Consider the following 10,415-nt stretch of genomic DNA (forward strand, 5'->3'; position numbering starts at 1 on the left):
GCCTAATAGCCCTAGGGAACCCGCCCTTTCCAGCTCAAGGCTGCAACCACCACCAGCGTTGTTTCAGTCTTAAGGCATTGTTTCAGGCTTCAGTCAGGCAGTGGAAGGAAGGCAGCCAAGGGATTAGGAGACTTCTGGCAGACAGAATGAGGACTCAGGCTATGTCAAAGCCAAGGGGTGAGGGCCCATAACCCCTTTTCTGTAGCCCCCAAGTCCTTCCCTGGGGGACCCCATGATCATGCCTGCCTTAGGTCATCCCTCCCTTGAGGAATCTCACCTGTCATTGGCTAACTGATCAAGCATTGGGGGCCAAGCAGGGTGAAGTAAAAGGAGCAGAGCTGGAGCCCCTGCCAGGGAGATAAGCTTTGTGTCCTTAGTGTCTTCTGTTCTGAAGGTCATTCACTCAGTCTTAGCCATGAGGGGGTTACAGCTCCTGAAAACAGGCAGGGCAGTTCCCAACACTATACTATTCTTAACATTGCTCTATTTTGTACCTACCAATTTTGCTTTTTAATCCCTGACCTGTCCCCCTATTCCCTCCTTCCCTCTTCCAGGTGGTAACTGTACAAATGATCTCCCTATTTATGATTCTGTTCCTGTTCTGGTTGTTTACTTTGTTTTTTTCAGATTCAGTTGTTGATAGTTGTGAATTTGTTGCCATTTTAATATTCATAGTTTTGATCTTTTTCTTAAATAAATCCCTTCAACATTTCATGCAATAATGGCTTGATGATGATGAACTTTAGCTTTACCTCATCTGGGAAACACTTTATCTGCCCTTCCATTCTAAATGATAGCTTTGAGGAGAGAGTAATCTAGGCAGGGGCCTAGATTGTAGGTCATTGCTTTTCATCACTTCAAATACTTCTTTTTATTAGAGTATATTTATTGATTATGCTATTACAGTTGTCCCAATTTTATTGGGTCCCTCTGCTTAATACCCCCCTTCTCTTCAGCAATACACTTTCCCCTTCGTTCATGTTCATGGGACATGCATGTAAGTTCTTTGGCTTCTCCCTTTCCTATACTATTCTTAACATCCCCTGGTCTATTTTGTACCTATTAATTATGCTTCTTAATCCCTGGACATTTTCCCCCATTCTCCCCCTTCCCCCTCCCTACTGATAACCCTCTACGTGATCTCCATTTCTATGATTGTGTTCCTATTCTAGTTGTTTGCTTAGTTTTTTTTTTTTTAGATTCAATTGTTGATAGTTGTGAGTTTGTTGTCATTATACTGTTCATAGTTTTGATTTCCTACTTATTTTTAAATAGGTCCCTTTAACATTTCATATAATAGGGCTTGGTGATGATGAACTCCTTTAGCTTTACCTTATCTGGGAAGCACTTTATCTGCCCTTCCATTCTAAATGATAGCTTTGCTGGACAGAGTAATCTAGGTTGTCACCCTCGCTTTTCATCACTTTGAATACTTCTTGCCTACAAAGTTTCTTTTGAGAAATCATCTGACAGTGTTAGGGGAACTCCTTTGTGGGTAACTCTCTCCTTTCCTCTTGCTTCTTTTAAGATTTTCTCTTTATCTTTAACCTTTGGCATTTTAATTATGATGTGTCTTGGTGTGATCCAACTTGTTGGGGACTCTCTATGCTTCCTGGACTTATGTCTATTTCCTTCACCATAGGGAAGTTTATGTCATTATTTTTTTCAAATAAGTTTTCAATTTCTTGCTCTTCCTCTTCTCCTTCTGGCATCCTTTTGATTTGGAAGTTGACACATATGGAGATGTCCCAGAGGTACCTTATACTATACTCATTTTTTAAAATTCTATTTTCTTCCTGTTGTTCTCGTTCAATTCTTATGTTTTTCCCTCTGTTTCAAATCATTGATTTGAATCCCATCTTCATCCTGTCATCTGCTGGTTCCCTGTAATTTTTCTCTATTTCACTTAATGTAGCCTTCATTTAACTTGGGTCTTTTTTATTTTGTTGCCATGCTCAATGAGTTCTTTGAGCATCCTGATAACCTGTGTTTTGTACTCTGCATCTGATAGGTTGGTTATCCCCACTTTGTTTAGTTCTTTCTCTATGGTTTTTTTTTTTTCTGTTCTTTCATTTGGACCATATTTCTTTGCATCCTCAATTTGGCAACTTTCCTGTGTTTGTTTCTGTGTGTTAGGTAGAAGTGCTTTGACTCCCTTTGTTAGTAGTATGACCTGTTGTAGAAGAGCAGACCTGTAAATTGTGTAGGGCAGAGCCATAGGTATTTGCCAGCGTGGGGCAACCTGTCCCACTTTGTGACTCTGTGTGGGGGAGGGTTCAAAGCAGGGACAGTGCTGCTGCCTTGTTTCTGGAGGTTTGCCTGGCACTTGCCCTGTGTGATTGGTGCCCTTCCAGCTGTTAACCTGGTGCTGAATTCCAGAAGGTGTGGGTGTGTGTATGTGTTAAGTCTATAAGGGCCCTTTAAGAAGATTCTCTTGAAAATCTGGCAGATTCTTCTGCTGCCCAAACCCCCACTTCTTTTTACAGCTAGAGGTTATGGGGATTTATCTCCTGGCCCTGGAACCCTGGGCTATGCAGTCTGGCCTGATGCTGGGATTGCTCATTCCCAAGGTATCCCTCCCAATTTTTATTCGTCACATGTGAATGTGGGAACACCCATTTCTCTGCTGCCCCCTCTCTGCGCCACACTGCATCTTCGTGTCTCTCTGTCCATCTCTGCATCTCCGCCCCTCCTATATTTCTGGATGAATGTGGCTTTTTTAAAATCCTTGGTTGCTGGATTTCCATACAGCTAGATTTTCTAATGGTTCTGCGTGTTATTTGTTTTGAGTTCTAATTGTAATTCTTTCTGTGGTTACGTGAGGAAGTGAAGCATGTTTACCTATGCCACCATCTTGACCAGAAGTCCTCACCTTCCATTTTAAATGAGAGCCTTGCTGGATAGTGTAGCTTTGGTTGTAGTTTCTTGTTTTTCATTATTTGAAATGTTTCATGCCAGACCCTTCTGGCTTGTAGTGTTTCTGTTGAGAAATCAGCTGACAGCCTTATCAGAATGCCTTTTTATGTTACTAGCTGTCTTTCCCTTGCTGCCTTTAGGATTCTCTCTTTGTCTTTTAATTTTACTATTTTGATTGCATTGTGTCTTGGAGTGGACCTTTTTGGTTCATCTTGATTGGGATCCTCTGTGCCTCCTGGCCTTGGGTGACATTTTCCCTCACCAAGTTAGGGAAGTTTTGTCACTATTTTTTCAAACAAGTTTTTAATCCCTTGCTCCTTTTCTTTCCCTTCTGGTATGACTATAATGCAAATATTGGTACGCTTTACACTTTTCAAAGCTCCCTGAAACTATCCTCATTCTTTTTGAGTCTTTTTTCATTTTGTTGCTCTGCCTGGGTATTTTTTTCTACCTTGTCTTCCAGCTCACTGCTTTGATCCTCTGCTTAGTTTAGCCTGCTTCTAACTCCTTCTGTTGTGTCCTTCATTTCAGATACTACATTCTTCATTTCCATCTGCTTGTTTTTCAAGGTTTCTATGTCCTTTTTCATGTTGATATAGGTCCCACTAAGTTCCTTATAGTTCTCACTATAAGTTCCTCATAAGGATACTTGAGTATTCTTATAAACATTACTTTGAACTTTATGTGTGATAAATTGCTTGCCTCAATTTCACTTAGCTCTTTTTCTGGAGATTCTTGCTTTTCTTTCATTTGGGGGTTCTTTGTCTCCCCATTTTAGTTGTCTCTTTGTGTTTGTTTTTATGTATTAGGTTAATCTGCTTTGACCCTCTCTCTTGTTGAGTGGTCTTGTGTGTTAGGAGTCCTGTGGGCTCCAGTGGTGCAGATTCCTTGATCTGTGCATTCTAGGAATGTTTTCTGTGTGGGTTATGTGGACTACCCTGTTGTATTTGGGTCTTGATTGCTATTGGCTTGTTTGTTGGTGGTAACTCCCCTCTGTCTGTCTGTCTAAGAGGCTCAATCTCTACTATGTGTTGTATCCTATTGTAGAGGTACTGGCAGAACAAAGCAAAATAACACCCAAACAACCCACTCCTCCCTCATCATCACAGCAATATTAACAAGAAGAGAGCAAAAAATATTAAAAGCAGAAAGAGAAATAGAGTAGTAGAAAAAGGGGGATGGGAAAAGGAATATGAGAAGAACAAAGAAATGAAAAGTTATTATGAGATGAGAAAGAGAAAGGGAACTACTACTTGTAATGGATTGAAAGAAGAAAATAGGAAAAAAGAACACAGAAAAAATAACAAAAATAACAAAAGGACAGAAGAAAGGATGGGTGGAGTAATCAAAGATAAAAATAGAATAGGAAAAATGAAAGAAAAGTTAGAGTACCAAAAATAAAAGAAAAAATATATTAAAAAGGTAAATAAAAAGGGTATGAAAAAGAAAAATAGCTAAGACAATAAAAAAAGAGCACAGTGTATTTGTCTCAACGTAGTTTAGATCTTGCCTTCTGGATTCTCCCTTTGGATACCACTCTGATGTCTGAGTCTGGTATAAGCCAATGACAGGTGCTGTTCAAGTCTGGCCCTCTTGCCACCTTTTAGAAGCTACTGGCAATCCATAGTTTGTGTCTAATTCTTCTGGGCATGGCTACTCCCAGGGTGGGCTAAACTACTCTGCAAAGCTGTCTTTTATCAGCACTGGGTCCAGGGGTGTGCCAGCAAATGTCCCAGATCACTACAGGAACTGCCTATGCCTGTCTCTGCCTGCTGGCTTGCTGCTGATCTTATACTAGTCACAGACCTGACTATTTCTGAGAGGGCTTCTGGCAGCAACAGGGGGCTGTGATCCCTGAATCTCCTGTGGCAGGTACATTTCAGATTGGGGAAGATGGTGGGGTTTCCTCCTTCTCTGAGTCACTAGTCTGAGTCTGTGTAAGATTATTTTTCTGTGCTTGGCAGTGCGGGGTCCCCAGTATGCTTCCAGGGCCCAGATTTTACATCTGTTGGACACTGGAATGGTGTTTCTGTGCCTCTTCTGTGAGGGGAAAGTACTAGTCTGTTTCCCAGGATAGTGTATGGATTGGCTGAATCCTACCATTAGTCTCTGATGGCTCCTGAGTCTGTTTACGTTACTGTCTCCTCAGCAAGGGTTAAGATGCAGGGCCGAAGAAAAGAAAACAAACAGAACAGAACACCACAACAGAATAAAACTGAAAAAAGAACAAAAAAAGTTGCTAAGTGGAGCAAACAGGATTTTAGAAGTTTTGGGGAGGGGATTTTCAGAGGGTGTAGGGAGTGGTATCCCACAGAGTAAGGTCATTGATATTCCCTTGAGAGGGGCTAGCTTTTCTCAAGAAAGATGGCTGCTTGTAGCCCAGGTATATCCGGGCACCAAAAATCCCACAGCAGCTCCCTTAAGACCCCCCTTTGTGCTTCCCACACAAGTCCTCTCACACGACTCCAGTCTATACCATCGTCCCTTCTCTGGGGTCTGAGGTGGGTAGCCACAAACATACAACCTATGCTTTGCTTCTCTGAAGAAAAAAAATGATGATGAGTTTATCTCCAGTGGTTTTTGTCTCTCCCCAGAGCAGAGAGCCCCCACAGTGCAGACTCCTTGAACTGCTGATCTGGGTGCTCTAGGAATGTCCTTTGTGTGGGTTATGTGGACTCTCCTGTTTTATTTGGGGCCTGATTTTTCATTGGTCTGTTCATTGGTGGGAACTTCCCACCATATGGCTGATTAAGGGGCTCAATCCCTACCACGCCCACCTCTGCCTTCGAGGGCTTCTAGGTGAGGGTTGGATACCCAGCTGGGGCACGTACAGGAGGCCACCTATCAACTCCTCCCTCATATGGATGTCTCTCCTCCCTCCTAAATCAAAAGAATGTATCTTATGTGCATCATCTTCTTTTAAGTCTCATATCACCCTGATGGGGTGGGGGAGGGAAGAAAAGATTCCAGCAGCAAAACTAACACAGGATGGTGGTGGGGGTGCTCACTCCCTCCCTCCAGTGAGTCTCAGACTTGGACTCCTGTCACTGCATTCCTGCTGCTGCACTCCTGCCACAGTCTCTGCCACAAGCACTGCCCCAGCTGCCTCTCTCCACGTACGGCATTCAAGGCTCCTCTTCTGATCCACAGCCTCCTCTGTTAGACTCTGTCCCATTCACAATTACAGTGGTGCCCAGGTCCAGTGAGGCTATAGCTCCCTCTGCGGCAAGTTCCGCATTATCCTGGATCCTTGCTCCCAGCAACAGTATGTGGCCCAGCCTGGTAGGCTAGGAGATCACAGAGGCAAATCCAAGCACCAAGGTTAACTGCTCTGGTGGCTTCTTCAGGAGGAAGACATTGCAAATTCTACAAAATGGTTCCCATTTCAAATCTGCACAGCCAGAAGTGCTGTGCTGGCTAGTGACTGTGGTGGCAGTGGCAGCAACTCCACCAGGAGAGCCTGTCACCTGCTCCCAAGTGCTCTCACAGGTGGACAGGCACTAGCACACTCACTTGCACACCTGCACACTCATCCATGTACATGCTCACTCACATATGCTGTCACTCACACTCAGCTGGATTTGCAAGTTGATTGCTCTGTGGTTTAACTGCAAGACTGGTTTGGGGCAGGGAGCAAGTGGATGGAGTTTCCAGCTACTCTGCAGCCATCTTGGAAGTGTAAATTGGGGATATTTTATATTTATTTGTATTTATCTAGCTATATCTACATTGCATACTTATACCTCCAGTTCCCATCTAACATCACAGAGCTCATTCTAATTTTCTGTTTTTCCACATTTGTAATTCCATTTTCTGATGTTGAGAAACCTGACTCCCGCTATCTAGATTATATTTAATTCCTTGATCAATAACCCTATGTGAAACCAATCTTTCCTCAACGTGGTCATCCCAACCCCCATCCCCTCACTTTACTCTAGCTCTAGCTCCCACATCAGGATTCAAAGAGGATCCTGAGGTCCTGGCAAGAGTCTGGAAAAACTGCTCAGCTGCAAACATGGGTTACCTTTTGTGAAAAAGGAAAAAGGACTCAAAAGGCAGAACACAGAGTCCTGAAGGTGAAGAGGTATTAGGGCATTTATTCCATGCCTTGAAATCTAATCAAGGGAGTCTAATATTTGTCTGGCTGAATGTCAGAAATTTGACACCCCATTTCCCCCATTTTTGAAGCAGAATGTCTAAGCTATTACCCTAAGGGTATTCCATTATTATATGTTGGATATGTTGTCTCTTTAGTTTCACAGGTCCTTAAAAGGAAAGGAATTGTTCCTTAGGAGCTGTACTTAATAGATTACACTCAGGATCCTCATAAACACCTGATTTTAGATGATGAGATTTTGGACTTTGAAATGATGAGATTTATATAGAGATGATGATATTTGCTGATGATGTAATGGAGTGAGAGTCATGAGATGGTGTATTAGTAAACCAGAGCTGCCAGAGCAAATTATCACAGACTGGGTGGCTTAAACGATAGAAATTAATTTTCTCACAATTGTGGAACTTAGAAGTCCAAAATCATGATTCAGTAGGGTTGGTTTCTCCTGAGGGCCTTTCTCCTTGACTTGTAGATGGCTGTTTTCTCTCTGTGTCTTCACATGGTATTCCCTCTGTATACTAGAAGCCCAGCAGGGTATTCCCTGCTGGGCTCAAGTTTCATCTTCTTAGAAGAGCATCAATCATATTGGATTAGAACCTATTCTAATGACCTCATTTAACTTTTTAAAAAAGTGCTATTTATTTATTTTTAGAGGGGAGGGGAGGGAGAGAGACAGGGAGAAAAACTTCGATGTGCAAGAGATTCATTAATTGGTTGCCTCTCTCATACCCCCAAATGGGTACCTGGCCCACAACCCAGGCATGTGCCCTGAGTGGGAATTGAATCAGCAACCTCTTGGTTCATAGGCCAGCACACAGTCCACTGAACCACACCAGCCAGGGCAACATAGTTACTTCTTTAAAGACCTTATTTCCAAATACAGTCTTATTCTGAGATACTGGAAGTTAGGATTTCAACATAAGAGTTTTTGGAGAGACACAGTTTAGCTCATAACAGGTGGGTGTGAGTGTATTTTGCATGTGGGAAGGACATGAATCATTGGGGGCCAGAGTTTGTCTGTGGTAAGCAGAATTCTAGGATGGTTTCTAAGATTCCTGTCCCCAGTATATATACCCTGTAAAATCCCCTTGAGTGTGAGTGAGACCTGTATCTATGATGAGATATTTACTCCTGTGATCACCTTCTATTTTATAAGACTCCATTTTATCAGGCTGGAGAGAGTGAGCTTCTCCTGCTGGCCTTGAAGAAGTAAGTGGTCAGGTTGTGAGGGGGTCACATGGCAGGGAACTGTGGGGGTCCTCAGTGGAGAGAAGCCCTACTGAATGCCAGAAAGAAAGCAGGGAACTGAGGCACATGGAACTAAGTGCTGCCAACAACCATATGAACTTGAAAGAAAAGCACAAACTCCAGAAAAAAGTGCAGCCCAACTGATACTTTAATTGCAGCTTTATGAAACCTGAGCCCAGGACCCAGCTAATCCATGCTTGAACTCCTGGTTCACAGTAACTAATGATAAAGATACATTGTTTTGAGCTAAGTTTGTGGTAATGTGTTACACATCAGTGTAAAACTAATACCATTCAAAGTTGCTAGCTCTTGTCTGCTCTAGGCTGCCATTCCCTGCACCTGCTCCCCACCCCTCACTTCAAAATCTAATTTTGGGCTTTCTACCAACCAACACACAAACACTTTTTTTTTCAATATGTATTTGGATTCATTAAACTCACTTTTGCACTTGGGAATTTCCAGGGTTAGGTTTCACAGAAGGACCCAGCTCACTGTCCCCTGCTACCAGGTGCTGGTCATCCAGTTTCTCATAGTGTAACTACTTACTGGGTGCTTAAAGTGATCTTGAGTGGATAAGAATAAATTTCAAATGGCTTTTTAGAAGGGAAGCAAGAACAAATTAGATATTAGGAGAGCAGCTGGCTGTTAATTTTTTTTTTAAAACAAGTCCATTAAAATGAGAGATCAGCCATCCTTTGATTTCTAACTCATCCTTGAGTTCCATTTAAGCAACACAAACTTTTCTGAAATCCTCTTCTCAAACTCTTCTGCTTCCCAGGACCCTTTACATAGATCACACACATACATACATACCACCCTCAGCCCTCCCACTATCTGTTCTCCCATGAGTGCAAGATAAGTAGAGCAAGTGGTCAAGTTAGCAGAGATTTATCTCTGGTGTTTTCTAACAATTCTCTCCTCCCACTTTGCATTCCCCAAATCTATCTTCACTCTTCACCTTCCCCCACCAGGAACAAAGCAGGGACTCCTTCCCACACACACTTGGAAAGTTGTCAAAAAATTTAAGTCCAGGTGTTTGCTGATAACAAAGGTACTGTGGCTGATAAGGGAAGCATTAGTGAATAGGCTTAACACCCCAGAAGTATTTGCATTTTCATAGGGGCCTTCTATAGAAGGAGGCCTCAATGAAAGAAGTAACTAGTTGAAATGGCTTTGGGGGATTGAAATTTGATCTCAGACCATGCTAATCTTTAGTAGAAGTTTCCCACTTATCTGCTTTTTTTCTCTTTTTTTTCTTTTAGTTATCTAACTGCTACTAGATGGGTAAACTCAGCCCCAACATGTCCAGCTAGCTAGACACCTGTCCTGCCCTTTCATCCTACTTTCTGATCTCTCTGGGAGCTGTGAGAAGAATGGCAAGGGTGGAAGATGGGAAGTGCTTGTTTCACTCCAAATTGGGAGAGGTAGTATTGGAATATATATATATATATACATATATATATATATACATATATATACATACATAAATACATATATATATATGTATTTTTTCTGCATATATATGTTAGAAACATTTTTTGTAAAGACTATGATTGGAAATGAGCTACTTAAACAATTTGGACTATCAAACTCTACTTTTTATTGAACCATTGAATATAATCAGCCACCCTTTGATTTCTAGCTCATCCTTGAGTTCCATTTAAGCAACACAAACTGTCCTGAAATCCTCTTCTCAAACTCTTCTGCTTCCCAGGACCCTTTACATAGATCACACACATACAAACATACCACCCTCAGCCCTCCCTGGCCTTGAAGGCATTGAATATAATCTGCATACTGGCAAACAATGACATACAATTTAGTATCATACAATAAAAATTGATCTTGTATTATCTTTCTGTATTTTTTTGCTAGAGGTTTTAAATAAACTTTCATGGGCAGAACTTATTTTTATTCTGAGATTCTTTCTTATCTTTCTTTTTTTTCCTTTTTTATTTTAATCATTGTTCAAGTACAGTTTTCTCCTTTTACTCCCTCTTTCTTATCTTTCAAAACATCCTTCTTTCCTGTGTTTGGTATATTTCCCAGGTTTGATATTATTACTTCTAATCATTTTTCTTATGTTTTATATTATTATTATTTTAAATATATTTTATTGATTATGCTATTACAG

Source organism: Phyllostomus hastatus, unplaced genomic scaffold, assembly GCF_019186645.2.
Source record: "Phyllostomus hastatus isolate PE091 unplaced genomic scaffold, TTU_PhHast_1.1 phas_scaffold_216, whole genome shotgun sequence".
NCBI lineage: Eukaryota > Metazoa > Chordata > Mammalia > Chiroptera > Phyllostomidae > Phyllostomus > Phyllostomus hastatus.